This window comes from Hypomesus transpacificus, chromosome 14 (assembly GCF_021917145.1).
Source record: "Hypomesus transpacificus isolate Combined female chromosome 14, fHypTra1, whole genome shotgun sequence".
Taxonomy (NCBI): domain Eukaryota; kingdom Metazoa; phylum Chordata; class Actinopteri; order Osmeriformes; family Osmeridae; genus Hypomesus; species Hypomesus transpacificus.
The window spans coordinates 7,373,615-7,384,538 of NC_061073.1; the positions used below are offsets into that span (position 1 = coordinate 7,373,615).

At 39.6% G+C, this 10,924-nt stretch overlaps 1 pseudogene; it reads left to right on the top strand.

The window, feature by feature from the left end:
* Nucleotides 1-5,288: 5,288 nt before the first annotated feature.
* Nucleotides 5,289-9,419, top strand: LOC124476370 (annotated as a pseudogene).
* The last annotated feature ends 1,505 nt before the right edge of the window (nt 9,420-10,924 follow it).

Consider the following 10,924-nt stretch of genomic DNA (forward strand, 5'->3'; position numbering starts at 1 on the left):
ACACCCCCACCCGCCACCTACGGTCTTCTTCAGACAACCGCCTGGTGGTCTCACCTCTCAAGACCGCCCGGTCCCAGCACAAGCTCTTCTCCTGCCTGGCCCCCCAGTGGTGGAATCAACTCCCCACCTCCATCAGAGACACGGACTGTCTCTCCACCTTCAAGAGAAGGCTCAAGACGCACTTGTTCCGGGAGTACAATGGTACTTAGGAATGGTTTGATGAACCCAACGCTAGTTTCCTCAAGGATCACAATGACTCTTGCTTAGACTGTTGCTCTTGTTGGTTAGTGGTAGCTGATTTAAACTGTTGTATTTTATTTTAGTTAATCCTATTTTTTATTGCTTTCTTACAGGTACACCTGCACTTAGAGATTAATGTTGTGTAATTTTAACTTGTTTAACTACATGCTCTTATGGTTTCTTCCCTTTAGCACTATTTTTTGGTTGTTCACAATATGTACTTCTTGTTTTTGACCACCCGCAATGCTGTGGGGCTATCTCGTTGTTATTATCAGTGACCTATGCACTTTGTAAAGCTCTCCCTTGGAAGTCGCTTTGGATAAAAGCGTCTGCTAAATGAATAAATGTAAATGTAGGTGTGAATCTTTTTGGATTAATATTTAATGTAACGAATTATTAACGAAGGAATCATTACGACCCCCCCCCCCCGTCGGACGACCCCAACCCCCCTCCACGCCACAACTAGATTTCTAATCTGTGGGAAACACTGAGAGTTGATCCTCTTGTTACCTTGATGTCAAAGCCATCTTTGTCCACAAAACCTATGAAGGAAACAATTTACTGTTAAATGTTTAGGCCACAGCTGCTTTACATACCAAGTTTGCATTCATATAACTGCATAACACTTGTCACGGAATCAGAATAAGATAGGAACGTTAAATGAAATGAGTTTACAATGCAAACACAAAAGATTTTGTAAATAGTTAACAGTGCATTAGGCTAACTACTTACTTAAAATCTTTCTAACATGAGTCAGCTAAATCGGTGTTGCTTTCTCCGCGGCTTGAACAAAGTACACGTGCTTCTTTGCAGAAAACACAATTGTTCGGCGGTACTCGTCTTTGTCAGTTTGAAATGTAGCGTCGAAGTATTTGCTGTTGTTTGTTGCTATTTTAATAGGTGAAACATTATGTACATAATGTTTGTTAGCGTTTCTTCCTCCTCCTGCTGTTTACTCTTTTTATACGGCGGTCGAGAGCTCATCTTTGCGTTCTTTTTCGTCTTCTTGTTCTTGTTCGTCTGTTTTGGTTTGTCTATTCTTTTTCGTTTAGTGTTGTTCGTCTAGTGTTGTTCATCTAGTGTTGTTCGTCTAGTGTTGCTCGTCTTCTTCTTGTTGCTCGTCTTCGTCTAGTGCTGCTGGTCTTCTTCTTGTTGCTCGTCTTCTTCTTGTTGCTCGTCTTCTTCTTCTTCTAGTTCCGTAGTTTGACCTGAGCCTTTATATAGGATAGTCTACAGGTGCAAGTCCGGCACCACCTGGGCGGGAGGGTGAAATGAAGTAGACCTATAGGCTAATTTCCATCATAAGAATGTTAGTTTTTTAATCGTGAACATTCTGTTCAATTTGTAGGCTACAACATGCGATTTATATTAAATACATGTATCTACTAACGTGCATGAAGGATACCAGATTACTCCTAAATACAAGAGGATCTGTGACGTATATGAAGTTTCTTTGGCAAGAAGCCCTTTAGTCTTGTTTCGACAAAGAAGGTAAGAGTCGCTGTCCATGCTTTGTCTCTAATCTTATTAACGTTATATGACTTCTCACCCATAGTATTTCTAATATTGGTAGGCCAATTGTTGGTAGCCTAATTATTGGGAAACAAGTGTTGCCTATAAAGGCATTGTTTTTATAGATTAAATCCAAGACCGAGTTACGTGTGTGCTAGCTAGCTATAGTCTACTTATGTTTGTTTTATCTGGTGTCATTATAGTACTGCCGTAATAAAAGTTGCAAAGCAAAACTGTTCTGCAACTCTTTTGCCATGTAGTTCAAGTGATGCGCGGAGGCATACGATAGGGATTTGGTGAGGAACAGATTGATATGTAGCTAGTCTAATTATTGCGTGCAGAACAGTCAAAAAGATTGGCCAGATCGGATGTCATGACAATTATGAAGGTAGCCTAATTTCGGTGGGATTTTGATTTGATTTCTGTAGTCTTTGATTGTGATTTTTGATACTGACATTTGTTTTGACAATGCATTTCTGTGCATCATGTTTACTGGTGTATTTGCTGAGTGTCATTAGTATAAGTGTGCAGAGTTACTGCATATTAATTGTTATTATTTATCTGATACTTGTCAGGATGATAAATGATAGTTGACTTGACAGGATCTGTGCTAGACATGTTTTGTGTGAAATTAGATTGTATGAGGGAATATGATATGCATTTGAAGGGTATGTTTTAAGTGGACTACCTATAGCATCTTGATTTATTTTTGTTTGATTTGTATGTGAAAAATTTAGCAAATGGAGCAATGCTAGGGTTATTCCAGACAACATTCATTGAACTATCAAAAGGGTAGTCAAAAAATATTCATAATCTGAAAAGGTTGTTGTTGATAAACTGTGTTAAAATAATTATATTGTGTAGGCAACATTCTTGCTTTAGAGTATAGGCTATGACTTTTTTCATTGACATACTTTCTCCTATGTAGCTTATGACAACTTCTTAATGGTTTCCATTGCAGTGGTTCAATTAAATTGCATTAGAAGTAGGGAGATAACAACTTAGGTATGCATTTCATCTATCACCATTGAAAGTTTTGATGATTGTCTGTAAAAGGTCAGCCGCAGCAAAGATCTCCATTTTTGCACTTTAGGTGTTCAACTACAGAACGGCAGATTTTCAAATGCTAATTTAATTAGGGTCTCAGGTGGCTGAGCGGGTAGAGCATCGGGCTAGTAATCTGAAGGTTGCCAGTTTGATTCCCGGCCGGTGCAACATGATGTTGTGTCCTTGGGCAAGGCACTTCACCCTACTTGCCTCGGGGAGAATGTCCCTGTACTTAATGAAAGTCGCTCTGGATAAGAGCGTCTGCTAAATGACTAAATGTAAATGTAAATTACTACATTTAACATGCCAATGATCTGAAAAAGCAGTTGCCATCTGCTTGAATCGTTTTGGTCTGACGGGCTAAAGTCAATGGTTTCATTTAATACCTCTGTGTTTTGGAAAGACAACTTTTAAGTAGCCTAATTCATTTAATTGTATTAATTATTTGTATAGTAAGTGTGCTTGTGAAACAGGCTAGTGTGTATTTAAGATTACATTTAATAAGCACTGTAGTAAATTGGTTTCTCTGTATGTTAATGTAATTGCAGATGCCACGTAGAAAGAATTTCCGTCGGTCCCAGGCTGCTAAGAGGCGGATGGCTGAGCAATCCTCAATTGACTTGACTAATGAGGTTAAGCCTCCTCATGAAGAAACGGTTCAAACTGACGCGCTGACGCGACTGATTTTCAAAGGCCTGACGAGGTTCTGTCTCCTCTGGAAAAAAAGGCTATATCTGACACAAATAATTTTGACATACGAAACTGTTGCAAACCTGTTGCAAAATACTCTACTAAGTCTACCACAAAGAACCCTGTTGCAAAATACTCTAAGTCTACCACAAAGAACCCTGGTGCAAAACAATGTCCTATGTCTGGCATAAAGTCTGAGGAAATGTGGAAAGATGATATGCATGTGACTGACTCTGCTGACTTTCCACAGAAAAATGTCATCAGAGGCTCCTTTCATCAGGGTGATAGGCGCTTTGGTTACAACAGAAACAGGCAATGTGCACTGAATAGTGTAACTGCATTAAAGAATGTATTGACATGGACAAGAGATGATCTGCATGTTGTTCTATTGCATGGAGATCTATTGTATACTAGCATGAGACGACTGGGAAAGATTAACGATCCAACCCGCCGAGGTTACATTGCTGTTGCTGAATTGCCCACAATGCAAACGTTTTGTAACACACACTTTTCAATGACATATTCTGAATCCTACAGTGGGTATTTTGGACTTGAAGTGTATGATCATGCATTGCAAGATGTTTTCATGCCTCTTGATGAAGCATTCCAGAGAGGGCTTCTCCAGTGTGATGCATGTTTGCTAAATATGAATGAAAACATCTGTGCAGTTATAAGACAAGGTTTTTGGTTTGCAGTCGTGGACCCTCATTAGCGCATTGGTCATGGTGTGTATGAATTTGGTACAGGAACAAGCATTGTGGCTTATTATGATGACATTCAAATGCTGTACACACATGTTGTTAACCTTGCTAGTTCTTTAAATACGAGTTTATTAAGTACCCCTGACGTCACTAGTGCTTCATGTAGCCAATCAACATCCTGTGACACACCTCGACTCTACAGCTCTGTGTCGAAAGGTAACTCGAAAGCAAGTAGCCCTGACGTCACTAGTGCTTCATGTAGCCAATCAACATCCTGTGACACACCTCAACTCTACAGCTCGGTTCTGAAAGGTAAGCCTAAAGCAACTACCCTAAACTGTGTTTTGGCAGCCAACCAGGTCGGGCAACAATGTAAACAAAGGTTAAGTGACGAGTGTAATCCACTGTTTCAAGGTAAACGACAAGCCTGTGGCGATAAAGTTCATGCAGTAATTAATGGATCTAAGCTAGAGCATGGAAATCATACTTCAATGTGTTTTGAAGAAGCCAGGATGTGCCACAATAAACACCAGAACAATTCATGTACTGGAACACAAGAATTAATAACAGATGATGTCATAATTGTTGCCACAAAAAGGAAATACCATGAAGATGAAATATTTCAAGCAGATGTAAAACGCTTAGCATGTCAAACGTATGTAGAAAGGAAAAAACGAAAGCACCGGATTGATTGTGCAATTAATGTTTTCCATCATCAAACCAATGTTGGCCCTGAGTATGTTTGTGCTGTGTGTCATCGGCTTCAGTTCAGAAAGCAAGTCATAGAATGTAAAAAAGATTGTTATCTGAAGAAAGGTGATGGTCCTTTTCATTTGGCTGAACAGTGCATTACATTATCCTATTTGCACACTTGTGTCAACCAGTGTAGAACTAACTGTCCAAAATCAACACTGTGGGTTTGTTATACATGTCATTGGAAAATGCTTGCAGGCAAAATGCCAGGAGAAGCTGTCCTAAACAACCTACACTTAGATCCTATACATCATGAGCTAAAATGTCTAAACTCTCTAGAGAATCATCTTATTGCTCGACACATTCCTTTCATGAAACTGCTCTGCCTGCCTCGCGGGAAACAAAATGGTTGCCATGGACCTGTTGTACGTGTACCAGTACATACCAATAATGTTACAAACCTTCTTCCAAGAAATGAGTGTGATAACAAGATGATGAAAATCAAACTGAAAAGAAAACTCACATACAAGAGTCATTATGAGTACCAATATGTTAAAACAGACCATGTTAGAAATGCTCTTATGTACCTGCTTAAGTTTAGTAAGTGGTACAATGATGTGGAATTTAATGAAAAATGGGAAAACCCTCTGAATCAAACAGATGACACAGGAGATGATTCAGATGCCGTGCATGAGCATGATTCGACAAAGCAGAATGAAACAGATGAGGATGAAGTGCAAGAAACAGAGGATTTGACGTACATCAAAGACCAAGGTGGCTCTTTTCAGACACATCATTACAGCCTGTTGACATTGCATCTGAAGTGCTGGATCAGCATTTTGATAGCATAATGTCTTTTGCTCCTGCTGAAGGTAACAGTCCTGTGAGATGGACAAAACAAATGAAGCAAAGTGTTTCACAGTTTTGTATCCAACCGGAGGTCCGACTTTTTTTTTTAGGTTAGATTGTTAATTAGGGGCTACTTATATATTTTATTTTTTATTCCCCTTAGTATTAGCTAGACCCCCCTTAGTATTAGCTAGACTTTGCTCCTTTTGTATAGTTAGTCCACATATTTAAGTTCCAATATTCCTATATGTTTAATGTATGCACCTCCCTACCAAAGTAAATTCCCTGTTTGTGCAAACATTCATGGGGAATAAAAACCCTTCTGATTCTGATTCATGATGATGAAAAAATAACACTGTCTCGATATTTAAATGCTAGGATACTTAATGCCGAAGGACGATTTGCCAAAAGTACAGATTTTATATTTTATTCTCAGTATTTATCAGAACTTTTTCAAATTGTGTCTAATGTTTCAATAACACTGAGAAAAGGATCAGATAACAAGAGTACCTGAAACATGACACATGTTAACAGACCTAACATCTTTAAGAAACTTGCTGAACTTTGATGAGGGTTATAAGCAGTGTTGGGGTAGTTACAAGTTACTAGTTACTTCTGAAAATTGTAACTAGATTACCTTACTAGTTACTGCATTTGAAAAGTAACTTCACCACTAGTTACTTTACTTTCAATTTTTTTAAGCAAATGTCCAAATTTACCGCGAAGATACATGGACAAACATCATGGCCCTTTCATCACTTTATTTTTCAATTTTCAATAAAGGGCATCTCTTATCCTTTCCACATAGTGTATTGTAATTGTAAACATGTAAAACAAAATGGCATATAAAACTCAGCCATTCACTTGAACGAATATTAAGCCTGTCCACACTATCTGACCAAAGAAATATGCCTCACTTTAAAATCTCATTGAGTTGACAGCAGTTGAAAGACACTTCTCGCCTGGACATGAAGTGCATTTTACTGTAATATTTTTGTTCTTTCGAGCAACAAAGTTAGGGGTGTTGTTTCGCTCTGAAGGGACTTATTTTCCCAATGATGACAACGGCGTTTATACATTATCCCGCTTATTACACGGCTACTTGCCAACAAAATTACTTAGCACAGCGTGTCTTTTTACAATTTATTTGTTACCATTCGTAGTGTTGATCAGCAGAGAAATTGTTCGCCAAAGACGTTGAACTTCATAAACTTAACATTCTTTAGGCATCAAATCAGCTGACGTCGCTAAGCAACGGAGTACGCTGGGGTTGAAAAGTTACCGGACTACTTGCGGAGTGCTACGAAAGCCTGCCTGCTACGAAAGCCGCCTGCAGCCCGGCTGACTTGAAGCAGCCTATGGCATTCTCAAATTCAAGGCAGCCGGCTGCGGCGGTGCATGAAGTCAGCCCATGTCGATCGCGCCTAATGTCTACGCACCAGCACCTACGTCATTCAAATCACTCAAATCGGTCTCTGTGGCAACGGTGCCCAGACAAGCAAGCACACAGGCAAGCATGCAAGCGCCACTAAAAGATAACTTTTCGGACCGGCAAAAATGGCTTGGGTAACGCAGGAAAGCGCGTTCCTGAGGTCTAGTAATGTAGTGTAGTTACCAATATTTTGAGTGTAATGCGTTACTTTACTTCGTTACCTATAATAGTAATATCGTTACTGTAATCCGTTACTTGGTAACTCGTTACCCCCAACACTGGTTATAAGTTCTTAAAACCTATTTGTGGCACACCACCATTTTGGCAATGTGCTCAGAAAGATATTTTTGCCATGATACGACAGTTGTCTATACCAACATTTTTCTGTAGCTTTTCATCTGCTGACTTAAGATGGCCAGAAATGCTTAATTCAATTATCAGACATGAAGAGAAGCAAATTAACGTTGAAGACCTTGACCGGTCAGACAAATGTAAACTTTTGCAGCAAAACCCTGTTACAGCAGCAAGAATGTTCGACCACAGATGGCATTGCTTTCTGAAGGGTGTAATCATGTCTCCAGCAGAACCTATTGGTAAAATAAAAGATTACTTCTATCGTGTTGAATTTCAACAGCGAGGGTCTTATATCTATGTTGTATGTCCGTATGTTCATTGTCTCTTTTGGGTAGAGGATGCTCCTCAGATTGGTAAAGACAGATGAAGAAGTTACTGAATTCATTGATCGTTACATAACATGTGGAAAACCGTCTCAAAATTATGAAGAACTTAATGACATTGTTGATGGTTTACAAAAGCACAGTACAAGACATTCAAAGACATGCAGAAAGAAGAAAACTGTATGCAGATTCAATTTCCCATGTACGGTTTCTTCTCAAACATTTATAACCAGATCAGTAGATAAAGAAGAATCGAAAGATGAAGGCGCCAATGAACTTGCAAAGCAAATTTTGGAAAAGGTCAAACAAACCATTTTAAATGGTGACATCAGTTTCAATTCAACGGATGACCTATTCTCTTCTATTGGAATAACTCAGAGTTTATTTGAATTTGCATACAAGGCATGTTGCAAAAAAACAACCATTGTTCTTAAAAGGAATCCAAATGACGTTTGGCTCAACCAATATAATCCTCACTTGTTGCGCGCATGGAATGCAAACATGGATATTCAGTTTGTGACTGATGCCTTCAGCTGTGTTGTTTACATTGTAAGTTATGTTACAAAGGCAGAGAGAGAAATGGGACTGTTGCTTGAACGAGCTCAGAAGGAGAGCTATAATGGTAACATAGATGCTGATGCTAAAGAGGCAATGAAACAGCTCGGTAGTGTTTATCTACACAACAGAGAAATCTGTGCACAAGAGGCTGTGATTCGGTTAACAAACATGCACTTGAAGGAATGCTCTTGAAAGGTACAGTTTATTCCTGTTGGACTAAATCCAATTAAAATGAGTTTGCCTTTGAATGTTCTCAAAAAGAAAGCTCAATATGAATCTGATGAAGACACACATTTGTGGATGATAAGTCTCGTGGACAGATATAAGAACAGGCCATGTACAGATGCATTTGAAGACGTATGTCTAGCAAGCTTTTGTTCAGAATACAGAGTATTGTGCAAGTCAGAGATCCCTACAACAAAAGGAGCAAAAGAAAGTGGAATAATTCAATTGAGAAACAATTTTGGATTTGTAAAACGGAGGACACGAACAAAACCTGCTGTGGTCAGATATCCACGGTTTTCACCCCAAAAAGATCCTGAGAAATACTTTCACTCCCTCTTACAACTTTTCTTGCCATACTTTCAGGACTGTCAATTGAAACCACATCCCTTTCAGTCATTTGAGGATTTCTACAAGCACGGAGCTGTAACATGTGGTGGAGACTTACAAACTGTAGAATCAATTGTTAAGGCCAATAAAGCCATTTTTGAAAAGGAAAGTGAGAAAATACATGAAGCTCAACAACTGATGACAGAAATTGGTGAACTGGATGATGCATGGGCTCTGATATGTCCTGAGACAGAAAAAGAACGTCTCGAGTGTCTTGAACTAAGAGATGAGATGATAATGGATGAACATGATGCTGATGAAAACATCCCTGATCTCACAGGAAAACCTCAAACTGCTTGCACTATTGAAAGTAATAATGCAACAATGTCAAGAGAAGATGCATTGCACTTACTGCAATCTTAAAATGAAGAGCAATCTAACATTTTCTATAAGATCCGTGAGTGGTAGGGCTGTCAACAAATATTTCTAAATTCGAATATATATTCAAACAGTGGTTAGAAAACGAATTTCGAATGTGAAAATTAATATTCCAATGTAAAAAAAAAAAGAAAAGAAACGCAGCGCGTCTGTCTGCTTTGTGGGTGGGCGCGCGCCTCAGCGTCACTGCTGACAGTTGACTTGCGTGGAAGATGGCAGAAAGTGCAGAACCCAGCTTGACCACAACAAAGAAAGTGATTGTAACCCCCCAAAAATCTAAAGAGTGATGTCTGGAAATATTTCGGATGTTGGTCAGTTGATGGTAAACTTGTTGAGCCTACAGCTAAAGTAGTGTGTAAACTATGTAAGCTGGAGTTAAGGTGCCAGTATGGTACTCCGACTCCGTTACGGATGGGCGGGCCGCCGGATAAGATGGATTAATTAGCATTTCTGTTGCCTTTATGGTTCTCCGAAGGCTTGGGGTGCTGAAAACAATTCACCGCCAGAACAGTAGGTGGAGAAGCGTTTTTTTGTCGAAAACACGTTGCTTTGTTGCGTCTTTGTAAGTTAGAAATCGTTGTTGTTTATCTCCCACCTCTCATCACACGTGTGACCCTCATACCAGCTGTCACTAGTCAGACAATAGGTGCGTTCGACATGACCCGACTTCATGCGGCGCCGCAGCCGGCTGTAGGCGACTGACTTGAAAAAGTGCATTCTGGTTAGACTTTTTGTCCGACTTGAGACGGCGCCGAGGACACGTCACTGTGACGTCGCCATCAAAGCACCGTGAGATCGATTCGAGAACTGCCGGCTGTGTAGCCGAGCGCATTTTCTCAAGAGCAACTGCACGGGTTCAAGTGACGACACAGCAATTTCATGATTGGCCAGACTCACACACGACAACTTTGACGCGTGTTTTGGAATATTCGGACACCTTCAGTTTCGCCAACGCTCAAAAAAGTTTAATTGAATTAAAAATGTGTTATAGAAAGGGTTTTAGTCAGCCTCTTCACTAACGGAAAGACTAAGTTAAATTATAAATAAAGTAAAGTAAGCAAACAGCGCTTGATTGGCCATGACTGACATCAACGCAGCAAACCACGAGAAGCTGGAATGTCCAACCTCACAGAGCCGTTTTCAACTCCTCCCCGACTGCAAGCGGCTACTCTCGCCGGTCATTTCATGCAGCCGCAGTCCATGTCGAACGCACCTAATGAGTGCAGCAGGTGCAGCCCCATATTATTATATTAAAAACTGTGTCTAATGCGATATAACCACCTGAAAGAGCAAACTTATCTCTATCATGGTAGGTATTATTTGTGGGGAAAATAGTAGCACTTTATAACAAAATGATATGCTTATTTTATATACACTATAGAAACTATTAAAAAACGATTCCATGAAATGAATACGTTCTTATTTTCTTTGGTATTTTTGTGATTAGCAATGATGATTGCTGGGTAATATGTATGTTGTTGTCCAATGGCAAGTCCTATTTGATCATGTGACGAGACGATACGATATAGACAAGG